The 12,081-nt window shown below is 41.8% G+C and overlaps 1 pseudogene; it reads left to right on the top strand.

Annotated features, from left to right (window-relative positions):
* The first annotated feature begins 3,986 nt into the window (after positions 1 to 3,986).
* Positions 3,987 to 12,081, top strand: part of LOC142942003 (saccharopine dehydrogenase-like oxidoreductase) — a 59,346-nt pseudogene continuing 51,251 nt past the window's right edge.

The following is a 12,081-nucleotide window of genomic DNA, read 5'->3' as shown; positions in this document are numbered from 1 at the left end:
GGAGAGGAGTCCCAGGTCCACCGGAGGAGAAGAGTCCCAGGTCCACCGGAGGAGAGGAGTCCCAGGTCCACCGGAGGAGAGGAGTCTCAGGTCCACCGGGGCGGCTGTGGGTGAGAGGTAGAGAGGGTCGTCTAACAATCTGAAGATTGAAAATTTGATCCCGGGCTCCTCCTGTCCACATCATGGTAGCACCTGTCATCAGTGTATGAATGGGTGTGAATGGGTGAATGGTGACACGTGTCATATGATGTACAGACTTTATTAAAACAATTATTATAATCATGCATTCAATAAAATATGATTTGTGATATTTGGCTAAAATTAAATTGATGTGACCTCACTTCCAAATTTAAATGATATTACATTTTTTACTCAGTTTCAAACAGACATTACTTAATAAAGTATATACTAGAAAAAATCTTAATAATGATAATGATAATAATAAATACTAACAACAATGATGATAATAATAATAATAACAATCAAAAACGTTTCTGAAGTTATGGTGTTAACCTCAGTTAATGTATAATCAGTTCATTGAAGTTTCTTAAAAATTAGGATCAACTTTGAATATTCAGAAATAGGTTTGTGATTTTAAATTATGAGTCTGATAACAGTTGTGAGAGGTTTTTTCTCAAATCTGTTTACATTTAGCTAAAGTGTAAAGATTTAATCATGAAAGATCCGTGGTCTATTTTAGTGGTATATACAGTACACCAAAGCACGTGTGTGTTTTTTTTTTTTTTTCAAATTTACATTTGACCTTATTGACCTTATTCACACGTACATGAGAGTGTATCAGTAAGTTAAAAACACTGACAGTTTGCCTTTGTCCTGAATGTTCTTTAGTACCTGAATTCCCTGTTTCCACCTGGCTCTGTTCAGATTATCTTTAATATTGCTCACTCTGCTGGTTAACAGGGTCCTAATTGGACCCAAGCTTATTCATGAAAGAAAGGACCCAACAGAAACAATCCCGTTATCCATTGTGGATTTCAACTTTCTACGAACTCGAGAAACACAATAAGATAAAATCATGACATCTGAGAAAGACACTGAAATGTTGAAGATGCAGTGTGTGAGCTGTTTGAGAACCCGTTTCAGTGCTCAGTCGTCTACTTGAAATGAAAAGGTGTGTGTGTACGTGTGTGTAGGAGGTATTGTGTGTGGTTCCTGCCAGTAAAGTCCTGAGAAGCTACAGAGCTGCACTTTGATATTTCCCTTTTAAAAACATCCTTCATGAAAATATTATCTCAAAATAGCTATTGTGAAGCTGAGATGAATGAAGCGAGGTTGATTCAAACATAAGTCAAAACGGCACTACACCTACAGGAAGCCATTTTCCAATGTCTCCTGTGTGAAGCCATCCATCTGCATCGATGGCCTCCGCAGTCTTCTCGGGGTCCTTCAGGTAGCCCTGGAACACGTTAAGGCCCTTCACACACACCTAGAAACCAACACACACGTATGAGTGACGTAATATTATGGTAAAAGACAGAGCTTCTGTGAAGATGTCTGCTTGTCTTTGTGTTTCACCTCTCCCTCCCCGTTTACAGCCAGGTACTTCATCTCGGGCACATCCACGTTCTTATTTATTACCTGCTTTCCAGTCTCCGGGCATGGTCATGGTGCATCCAGCAGTACACTCTGTGTTCCATAACCTTCATAGAACTGAGACAAAAAACACATGATTATTAGTATTATCATGACTACTGCTGCTGCTACAAACACAGGATTATGCAACATAGAACCTATTGGGGACAGAGAAGGAGCATTTCTACTTTTTTGTTTAAATTACCTGTTGCACTGCAGATTTTCAGGACAGGTGATAGAAAGAGACATAGATAACAAGATAACATTTGAAACAAGGGCCTGTGTGTGTGTGTGTGTGTGTGTGTGTGTGTTACCTGACAGCCTATTGCAGCTCTGAGCAAGGTGAGGACAGTAGGAGGGATGGGAGCAGCTCCTGTCAGCATGAGACGTGACCTCCGAGGCTGGCCTGTAGAGGGCAGCACACTGCGTTAATGCTTGACAGCTCTATCAGTCACATCCACAACACATTCATGTAAATCTTAAAATGCCACATAATGTTTATGCCGTTACAGCTGTCTGAGGCTGATAACAATGCTGTACACATTTGACTGTGTGCTCTTAGGAGATGAATCAATGCCTTATATGATAAGCTAAGATAATACATTTGCAATGTTGCAGCAGAAAAGGAGATTGTGCAATAACAAGAAGCATTAGTAAACTAAAGCAAGATATAATAAATGAGTGAAACTGTAAAAATGAAATGTAATCAGTATACAGATTAAACAGTTGAGTTCACATTATTGCACATATGAATTATTATTTAAGATACTAGGTAAATCTTAAAAGTAGGAATGATGAATAGAAAGCTAAAAGTCTTCTTTATAGCTTTATATATAATAAACTATATATAGTACAGTGTATATCTAGATACTGTACATATATGTATTCCAATTTTTCCAATTCATTAATTCAAAGTTTTCAATTAAATCATGTAAACATATTGTGTCATGCAGCTGTAGGCTCACAGCATCATATGCGTTATTCAAAGATCACATACAATATAGAGAAAGGCTGTCCCTATAGTGATGAAGAAAGATTATTACCATATATATTCATCTTATAACCTGTTCTTAGCTTTAATCTATGGTTTGTGTCCTTCTCTTCACACATCTACACCAATAGGGCCCCATTGTATGAGTCAGTTTGAAGTGCAGGCTGCACTAGTTCCCTGTTAGGGCTGGTGACATCAGAGGGTGAAGGGAATAGTCAGATAACCTACTTTTATGATAAGATAACAGTCTTTGGTATATAAATGACTCTTTTGTGATCAGTATCAGTCCCCTTACTATGATAATGACAGACATACGTATATACACATGGATTTTTGATTTTTAGTTTCCTATTCACGTTCTGCTTATAATTCATGTTTGTTTAACTGTGCACATTTCAAAGATGAACAGAGGTATGGATGAAACATTTGCTTTATTGGATGCAATAACTGTCCGTGAACATCCAGTTCACATTTGGTGACATTATGATCATTGTTTCCAGAGATACATGTGATAAGGCAGACGCTGTCCCTTTTGGAGAAGCCTACATTTGCGGTTTTGGGGAGAATCCAAACATCAACCAAAAAAACTCATTTAGCAGTAAAATATTTCATACAACAGTCCATTTCTTTAAAAACTAGACACATTAAAGTTAGAAAAACCTGGTTGTGCTTTGTTCTACCTCGGGTAGGGGTAACGAAAAAACGAAAGGCTTTTTGGGGGATTTGTTCTTCTAGTTTGTAGTTGAGTGAGTGCATCGTGCCCTAGATATTGGATATGTTAGAATATTAAATAAATGTGGAATAACATAACGTCACCTGTGGAATAAACACATGTACATTGTAAATCTTTAAAAATAATACAACTATAATCATAATAAATAATGTAAATTAAACAATAATTATCTATAATTATGAACAATTTTGAACCTGAGCCCTAAATAAAATGTCTTGTTTTGCCCCGAAACAGCTAACGAGCTTTCTGGATGGACAGTTGGTTATTGAGCGGTGCAGCTCACAGTTGACCCAGTCCAGCAAAGTCACTTTACAATGAGAAAGGGAGATTTTTCTAGTTTATGCTGTAGTCACAGTAGTTCACTGTATTTGAGGACAGGTCACGCGCCCCTCTCAACGTAATACCAGAGCACTGAGACAGCTGATATGCAGCAATAAGCATTTAGAAATAATTACATTCATATATTAAAGATATCTGATATTTTCAGCTTTGCTTTTAATGACCATGAAATAAAGGTGGCTCAATAATGCTTCACAGACTTCCTGTATTGTATATGTGGTGTTGCAGTTAAAGTCTGACATGAACACATAGAGTACCACAAATGAGGTGAGGGCTCTGTGTAGTTATCCACTGTTCATTTACAGAAATATCTCCTCTCCTCTGACAGCTATGCCAGAGCTGAGGACAGACGTTGAAATCATTGTTGCTGATGTGTCTGTCGAGGAATCGCTGGCCATCATGTGCCAACAAGGCGTGGTGATTCTCAACTGTGTGGGCCCTGTAAGTATGTTATCCACACTTTGTCTCAGGGAGGGGGGCGAAGGAGACTTTCAGATGACATTTGACACACGTTTGTGAATTGGATTCGAACCGACAACACTGAAATATTGTGGTTTGTGTAGAAACTATTCTCTCTATGCTCTTTGTCCTTTCAGTACAGGTTTGATGGCCAACCAGTGGTCAAAGCCTGCATAGCAAATGGAGCTCACTACATAGACATCTGTGGGGAGCCTCAGGTAGGAAAAGAAATGTCCACTGTGTTTTTTAGGTGTTGATTCACTGTGTTACTTTGTATTATAGCTCGGTTATAACTCATCTTTAAGTAGACGGACTATATCGACTTCTCTGTGCGTGGCGGTTCAGGTGCATTTAGTTTTGGTGTGTACGTGTGTGTATCCATCCTCTATAGTTCCTAGAGCGCATGCAGCTCGAGCACCACACTAAGGCGTTGGACAGGGGAGTGGATGTGATCGGCAGCTGTGGCTTCGACTCCGTACCGGCCGACCTGGGTGTTCTCTACACACAGAAGCAGTTCAAAGGTAAAAACAGAAGGCTCAGTCAGCCATTGAGAACCATAGAGCCTGTAACTGGTTTACTCAATGAAGTCGGTAAAAAGTTAAACATTCCAGTATTCTCAATATATAAAGGAATACAACACTAGACACTCACTTTTAAAACCTGATGCTTATATATTCATTTTCTTTAGTAGTAACTAGATTAAGTAATTAATCAATTCAGTCTTTTAACTGACTTGGCTGCAGTGCCAGTCCTGTTTTTAAAGGTGAGCAAAGCCATCCCCAGCATGCTCACGTCACATAACTGTCAGTCAGAATAAATGAATCGTGTCTTCACATCAAACCTTTGGTGTGTACGGAGGGGACTCTTGGATAGCACTGGTTTCCTCTGCGCTGTCCGTGACCCAGGTTAAAGCCATCTCAACCCCCTTGCAGGACTTGGATGGCCACGATGCCACTTAGCGGTTCGCCGTGTACGGCTCCGCAGACAGCGGATCCCTCCGCCAGCTGAGGAAGAAGCTCGGCCACAAGCCGCTGCCTGTGGTGGGAGCCAAAGTCAAAAAGAGGTGAGGCTATAACTGAGCCATTACTGTCTGGAGCTTGGCAGCGATTAGTGAAGGAAGGTGTTTCTTTAATGTACAGCAGAGAGGGATTTCCCTCTGAAACTGATGCATCTTTTTGACGCCTGACCTTCGTTTCAATAGTTTGATTCCAGAGTGAAATATGGAGTTATTTTTAATCATTTTTAATATAGTTTCATTTCAGCAAATGCAATCCTCACCAAGTATATTTAATTTAATGTAATGAACATGTGGTGCAGGGGGGGGGGGGGGGGATAAAATGAGCTGGAATACACTAAATGAGTAAATGGTGAGCGTTGACCACTGTGCTTCCTCCTTTTGTAATTTGGTGTGTGTGTGTTCGTCCAGGGGGTTTGTGTTTTTCAGCAGAGAGATGGAGCAGTAGGCCATCCCATTCATGGGTTCTGACCCCTCAGTAGAGAACCCAGCGTTTCTGTCACGGGGCATGATGGAGGACTCAAACGCAGACCAGACCAGAAGTAGAGGGAAGTGGGAATTTAATGAACACACGACACTTACAAGAACACACAGGGAATTCACGGACGAGAATAGAGACGAAGGGGGGAAATCCAGCAGGACGAGGCAGGGCAGGCAGACGTGGGGAACAGGACAAGCCAAACTGGCGGGTAGACATGGCAATGATCTGGCAGTGAGTGACTGAGAGGCAGGGGTTTAAATAGTGGCTAGAACAGGTGAGGAGAGTTGTGCTGATGAGGGAGTGCTTGATTAGTGATCAGAGGCAGGTGAAGGGAGTTAGACTGGTGCTGAGGGAGTGGCTGACAGGTAGAGTGAGGAGGGTGGAGCTATACAAAGACACACACAGAACACAGAAGGAAAAGTCTGATCGTGACAGTTTCCTCTACGAGGAGGAACACCGGTCGCCAGTAAGATAAAATCAACACAAGGACTCGCGCTGTGTTTTATTATTATTATTATTTAATATTATTTATTTCAGTGGTGGTAGTTAAAGTTAAACATTTCCCAAACTCCAGCTTTAGGATTATTCCAGGCATTTAAACGCTGATGAATGTCACAGTTAGGTGTGGGTATTTAGCTGAAAGGCTTACCCAAAGCTACTCACGTTAAATGCAGCAACTGTTATACAACTGTTGTACTACTGTTGTACTTCTGTTGTACTTCTGTTGTACTACTGTTGTACTTCTGTTGTACTACTGTTGTACTACTGTTGTACTTCTGTTGTACTACTGTTGTACTACTTGATGCTTGTGAGCGTAGAAATGTCTCTAACCAACATGAATTATACAGTTTTAATGCTTCATTTGTCAGCACTGCAAGTCATGGAGAGTCAATGGAGTCAGTAAATGGTCCTTACAGACTTAGCATATCATTCTGCTGTAAGCACCATTTTGTGACATTTAAATATACAGTATATGTATTGATATATTGGTATGATTGATATATTTGTTCTTTGTCTTTCCTAAAGTTCCCATCACTCTTCTCCTTTGGCTTGTTCACCAAATCTGGTCCAACCTTGAAGCAGGTGACATAAATACTGTACTAGTGCTCTTTGTATCATTGTGGGACTCTGAGATGAATTGAAAGCCTGTGAAATGGCTGCTAAACATCGGCCGCAGTAACCAAGTGAAAGGAAAGCCAGCAACATTAAGTTTGTGTTGTTAAAGGCCCTGAAAACCTATTTTCTTAATCATGTTCTCATATTGAGTGATGGGGTCCAACAGAATTAGCAACAGTTTTGGTTATTTGTGTTTCTGTCCCTGATTGGTCGGGGTAAGTATGGATTTAGAGCATTTAGGTGCTTTAATGTCGTGTCAAATTAAATGTGAGTAGTCAACTATGAGCTACTAGGAGGGATACAAAAACACCCTAACATAAGAAGATATACCAGATGTCTCTTTCCTACACTGTGTTTAGCTGCTCACTTTGTTGTGCAGTAGTTTCATGGATTTGTCCGCCCATTCGGTTCTTTCTCTTCCCTCAGATAGAAGACACGTGTTTCAGCGTGACACTTTTTGGGGAGGGCTGCTCAGAGGGTTCAGATCCCACGCAGGGCCGACCCAACGCAAAGATCTGCACTCAGGTCATAGGAGCAGGTAAAGTACAGTACACATAGGCTTCTAGTTGTGTTTAATGGAAACATATATCATTATACAATTCATGATTATTTCATTAGGGGTTGTGAGTAACACCTGTGCTTCTCCTGCTGTGTAGTAGTACAAGTAGTGCTGTGAAAAAGGCCCATTCAGCTTTAGCAGTTAGCAGTTAAAGGATCAGGCTGGTGTTCTGTATCAAAAGGCTCTGTGTCGTTTTTAGAATTTCTTACACAAACAGGAGTAAATCGTGCATTTGTTGGGGACTATATCCTGCGGTGGATTCATCCACATTTGGTGCCCGAGGGAGTATTAAGAGCAGCAGGACGGTGTAAGCGGGGTTGATAGTACATCTAGCAATTCCCTTGTTCGATCTGGTAAGTGGTAAAAAGAATCAAACACATGTTGTTGTTCCAGAGCTGATGATGGAAGTAGCTAAGGAGAGAGCCGTCACGCTTCCTTCTCGTCTCTGTTGAGAGTTGCTCATGCTCAGTAGCGATCGGGCACTCGCGAGAAAAGACAAAGTTGATGAGCTGAAGCGCAAGCGAGCATTTCAATTATCCTGGACAGCAGTTTAGTGGGCTAAACTCCTGTCAGAGTCATTTACTTAAATCTAGATTAAACACTTCAATTCACTTTGGTCTTTGTTGTCATTTGAAAACCGCTAATAAACAAAAGAAATAGTAAAAAAAAATAAAAATGAACGTTGACCATTTCTGGAGCTGTTTTTATCTTGTTTGTGTTTTTGTTCTGGTTTACAGAGCCTGGTTATGTCGCTACAGTCTCTGCTCTGGTACAAGCAGCCGTAACCTTGCTGAATGAGCTGCACTCTCTGCCCAGGAGGTCAGTTTAGTCCGTTTTCTCTTCATAAACGGGGAGATTTGGTGAAAACCTTCTGTCTCATCTATATCTGCCTTCCTCCTCTCTTCAAGCATCATCCCTCATTCGCTCTCTGTTGTGATTGACAGGGGAGGGGTGTACACTCCAGGAGCTGCATCCCATAAAACCAGTCTCCTTGACCGCCTCCACAGCATTTGTTAAAAAATTAAAGAAGGCCCTTACACTTCACCATTCACATGAGGCCATGTCTGTGCGAAAGTATAAAAAAGGTGAGCAGGTTCTGCTTAACCCTATTGGAAAAATGCAAGTTTGTGTACGGCTCAGGTTCCTGGTGTCATAATGTGATTAGTTAAGTTTTCATTAATGCTTTGTCTGTCTTTCGGTGTTTGGATTCCAAAGAAATGTCTAAGCTACATTGACTATAAGATTTCAGGTATACAGTTGCTGCGTATTTATCATTGGACACCGTGAGAGGTGTATGTACTGTCGTGTTGTAGTAAAACATATATATTTTAAATCTTTAAAGCCAAATATTAAGAGCAATTGTTTGCTTTAAGTTTATGAACAGAGAATTCTCAAAGCACTGTAAAAGTCTACAGAAGTTGAAAATCACTTCTTAGATTTTAATTTATTAATCGAATGTCTTTATTTCAGTGACAGTGGAAGCCAATGAAGTGGATGTTGAGGCATCAGCTGTCCACCTATACGTTCTTGTTGAAAGCAACCGCTCCCTCCTGGCCGACGGCGACCTCGGCGCCAAGGGCGACCGCTCCCTCATGGCCGCCGGCGGCCTCATGGCCAAGGGCGACCGCTCCCTCCTGGCCGACGGCGGCCTCATGGCCAAGGGCGACCGCTCCCTCCTGGCCGACGGCGGCCTCATGGCCAAGGGCGACCGCTCCCTCCTGGCCGACGGCGGCCTCATGGCCAAGGGCGACCGCTCCCTCCTGGCTGACGGCAGCCTCATGGCCAAGGGCGACCGCTCCCTCCTGGCCGCCGGCGGCCTCATGGCCAAGGGCGACCGCTCCCTCCTGGCCGACGGCGGCCTCATGGCCAAGGGCGACCGCTCCCTCCTGGCTGACGGTGGCCTCATGGCCAAGGGCGACCGCTCCCTCCTGGCCGCCGGCGGCCTCATGGCCAAGGGCGACCGCTCCCTCCTGGCTGACGGCGGCCTCATGGCCAAGGGCGACCGCTCCCTCCTGGCCGACGGCGGCCTCATGGCCAAGGGCGACCGCTCCCTCCTGGCCGACGGCCGCAGCTACACAGTAGCGTCTTTCTGCTTGTCCGTACTTTTATATCCGTTTTGAATAAAACTTTTTTTAATGATATTTTGGTTTCCTTATTTCTCTGGGGAGGGGAAGATGAATGAGGTCTGACAAAGTGCATCCTGAGATTTGATTCTGTACTGTAGTCCCGCAGTGGAAAAATGTACAGGATTACAGCGGCATAGTAAATGGTGCAAACAAGAGACATAGTAAAAACAAGTGTAAATGGTAACGAATATTAAACAAGTAAAAATCCACAATAACTAAAAATATTATATATACAGACATTTTTTATTGCACGGAATATTTATACAGCGCAGATTTTTCTTGTGCGGTCAACTGGGAGCACAGGTGTCACTGTGCTTACTGACCTTAAAGGCCTGCAGCTTCAAATCTTATCTTCAGCACATACAGAAAGAAAGCCCCAAAGCTTGTACATGGAGATTGGTGATCTCACATAAATCCCAGAATAGCTTAGTGCTCCTTCAACATTAGTATCTCTAATCAGACACAATAACTGCAAACACCTCCGTGGGTGTGCAGGGTTATAATATCTATAATAATATATCATATTTTATAAGTTGATAACACATATAGCTTAACGCTAGCGGCATTGTGGCTCTCAACATCTATCGGGTGGATTGCTATGGAATTAGCTACATGTATCCAATGTCCAGAGAGGATACATTTGATTCTAATGACAGTGGCTGATGGCGATAGTCTTTTTTATTGTAACATAAAAGTAACTAGTAACTATAGCAGATGAATACATGTAGAGTAAAAATGCAAAATTTGAAGTACTGTAAATCAGAATAAATTGTTTTGGCCAGACTTTTACTTTTGTAAAAAAATCTTGAGAGTGTGTTGGGTTGGAAGCTGTTCATCTTTTATAGTCATCTCCCAAATACAACCTTCATTGCAACTAGTTGTCTGAAAAGGAGGGGTATCTTTGAAATCTTCCATTTTCCCCATTTATGGAGCATTGTCAGTGTTTGGACCTAAAGCGAGATTGTATTTAAAACTAGAAAATGCATTGGAATGCTGAAAGCTGAAATGAATTGTAAAAAATTGCTGAAAATTAAGAAATGGGAGACTACCCGTCTGAAAATTGTTGAAGCCCGAAAGCATTTAAACTGCACTGCTGACAAAAAAACAGACAATAAATATTGTTAAGATATTATTCAATCAAACTTTCTTTCTTTGATTTGACAGTCAGTTGTTGGCTACATACAGATGTTGATAGAACTGTTGTCTACTTCAATATATATGGGACTAATTCAGCACAAGTTAAACATTATTGTGATGTTCTGGACCTTTGCATGAGGAGATTCTCTCTAAATGTACCTCATTGAATATGAATGAAATACCCCTGGTCTACTATATATTTAAATATTATATGATTTCTCTGATGTAGCTCATCCACCAGCAGCAGAACTTCCTCCCTGCTCCACTATCTTCTATTACGCTTCAGAGAGATCATGGATTGTAAATCACTACAATAAAGGTGCATTTCACCTGAAAGACATCGTCCAGAATAAACCTTTCAAACCACATCTCCACATGTAAGGGACTATTTGAGTAATCCTCTGTGTGCACACCAGATGGTGTTGTAATCCACACTATGACTTGAGAGTGATCTGTTCTCTACACGATATGGACCTGGAGGTTGCAGGAAGCGCCAAGGAGAAGCGTATAAGAGGAGACAACAAAGGATGGAGGCTTTTTTGATGACTTCTGGAGGGTTCATGCTCTAGACATTTGACATTTTGTATTAACTTTTAGATCATTTTCCGATATTCACTTTCTGTAATATTTGAACTTGCTTTTTGTGAAAACCAAATGAAAGTGTTTTGTATTTTGTGCATTCCAACTAAAGTCCAGTGCTGCTCATCTCTGGTGGGGTCCTCGTAGTCTCCTAAAGGTAAGAGTGCTCTTCCCCTGCGATAGGCTGACAGTGGTAAATAAATCAGACATGACATTTTGAATGACATTCCTGTTACAAGCTAAGGTTAAGATGGTGTTGTTCAGCATTGTTGTGATTCACTAACTTGGTTGGCTCAGATTGACTTTGAAGCTCTGCAAACGTATTCTATGTGATGTTGCAGTGTGATGATAATAATTAGACATTAGCTGTTGTGTATTAGGAAGCAATAGCGGTCAGATTGGCATCTAAATTGGGGGTGTTAGGGCCAGGGTCCTTAAGCTGCCCTGAAGAACCAAGTGAGTTTCCCAACCACACAGGGTTCCTCCTCCAGTGGCCCTTTAGAGCGGGTCTACCCTGGGGTACTTCCAGTCCTCCCACACCTATTGCACACACACACCTAAATCCGTTGATATCCGGCTGTCGGGGAGGCCGACGTTTTTAGCCTGAAATCAGTGATACGGCGGTGGCTAGTGTTATTAAGTTATCCTGGCTTTCGCCTCACTAAGCAGGCTAAGACGGTCTCGCGTGTAGATCTTGGGGTTGCGTTCGTTACCTAGGTCAGAGGTTACTGAACAAGCCGTCTTCCAGCGCTTCTCTCGCACTAGGAGGGGGTATCGGTTACACAGCTAGGCTGTACACCATTTCAGTTTCATCTCTATTTATTGTAAATAAATTAGATTGTTGACGTGGGGTGAATCCAGCATTCTCATGTTCAGGATAAATATTTAACTCTCATTTTTCTGGTGTGTCTTTGGTAGTTTATCTTTGTACCCTGGCAGCTTCTCATTTCTCA

Source organism: Anarhichas minor, unplaced genomic scaffold (assembly GCF_050575085.1).
Source record: "Anarhichas minor isolate MPS153535 unplaced genomic scaffold, ASM5057508v1 ptg000136l, whole genome shotgun sequence".
Classification (NCBI taxonomy): Eukaryota; Metazoa; Chordata; class Actinopteri; order Perciformes; family Anarhichadidae; genus Anarhichas; species Anarhichas minor.
Note: the sequence above shows the minus strand (reverse complement) of the source record. Positions and strands in the feature narration are given on the sequence as shown.